Here is a 1,625-nt window from a genome sequence, read left to right on the forward strand (position 1 = left end):
TCACCAAGCATTGTTTACATATGAGGATGAGCCATCCGAACTTGGCATTTTTGTGGAGTAAAAAACGATTGAATGTTGTTTGTTTGTGTGGTGTTTTTTTTTTAAGGGAGAATGATGATTTTTATTTTTTTTAATATATTTTATTGATTTTTTACAGAGAGGAAGAGAGAGGGATAGAGAGTTAGAAACATCGATCAGCTGCCTCCTGCACACTCCCTACTGGGGATGTTGCCCGAAACCAAGGTACATGCCCTTGACCAGAATCAAACCTGGGACCCTTGTGTCTGCAGGCTGACGCTCTATCCACTGAGCCAAACCAGTTAGGGCAATGATTGAATGTTTGTTGGCTATGTCTTAGGGTTCAACCTAATCCAAGATTTCATCTCATCCTGTGAGATACACATTACTATCATGAACGTCTTCTACAGATGAGCAACCAGTGTGGCAGGGGGCTTACGTCTGCCGATGGGGCCTTATGACGGCTAAATGGCAGCGGTTAGTTTGCCTGCTCCAACTGCCTATCCCCATCTGAGAAATAGGGAAAACACTTCATGCTCTTCTCTTCCTGAGGAAGACTATGTCTGTCACAGAGTCATCTGTCTTCTAGGGAGTTTAGGCTCAAGGTCATCCGTGCCAAGAAATGGCTTTTGCCAAGATAACTTGGCCTGGACATTGGGACAGACAACATGCTTCAGGCATAACATATGAGCTGGAGAAAAGTATGTCAGGGCAGGAGCAGACTGTAAGCCAGAGAGGATCAGGTGAGCGGGGAGAAAGATTTCTGTGTGTCCCAGCTGCTAACGGCTATGCTCAGAGCCCGAAGTAGCTGGCGTGCTATTTCCTTGCACCAACAGTATTCCAGGAAGGAAACCTCCCCAGCCTGGATGACAACTCCAGCCGGCCTGAGAATTTTCTGCTCATTCTTGGAATAGTGTCTGTGGTCACTTTGGTTGCAAACCCAGTCTCCGTTCAGAAATTAGAATGCTGATGCCAGGTATTCATCAACAGTCTGAACTTTTTACCATAAATCCCACTCTTCCCCTCACCTGCCCAGCTGGAAGCCCACAGTGGGGACAGTGTAGAGGGGCTGGCTTCTTCTCTCTTTTTCCACTCGGCCTCCCCAGCCAGTTACCATGGCTACGACGACTGCTGCTCTGTGGGAGCAGTCAGGAAAGGGGCAGCAGCAGCTGTTAAGTTGACTTCAGGCTTTCTTGCCAGGCAGATGTTAAATTCTGCCTCTTTCCCGCCAAGTGCTTTAATGCCCTCTCCAAGGGTTCCCCACTCAGGCTCTTTCTCCCAAAGTCCTCTCTAACCTGTGGATGTATCTCAAGTCCAACCTCATTTGGGGTGGTCACCTGAGACCCCGTCCTCTGCCTCTGGGCATTCAGCTCCAGCCTTTAGGTATTGGGGACCCCCACAGAGGAACGAAGACATGGAGTCCCTGCAGGACCTCTCTACTGTGAGGCCCACATCTGTCCAGAGGAAACTCACATGCTTCTTATCCCCCCCACCCCACCCCCCCCAAAAAAAACTCTGCAAATGCAGGCTGGTCCCAGCATAGTGGCAGCAGCCCAACCAAAGCAGCTTGTGGGCCTTCCTCTCACTTTCCAAATTTCCCAGGTGGG

This window comes from Myotis yumanensis, unplaced genomic scaffold (assembly GCF_028538775.1).
Source record: "Myotis yumanensis isolate MYYU_CA2020_CCGP unplaced genomic scaffold, mMyoYum1.0.hap1 SCAF_2, whole genome shotgun sequence".
Lineage (NCBI taxonomy): Eukaryota > Metazoa > Chordata > Mammalia > Chiroptera > Vespertilionidae > Myotis > Myotis yumanensis.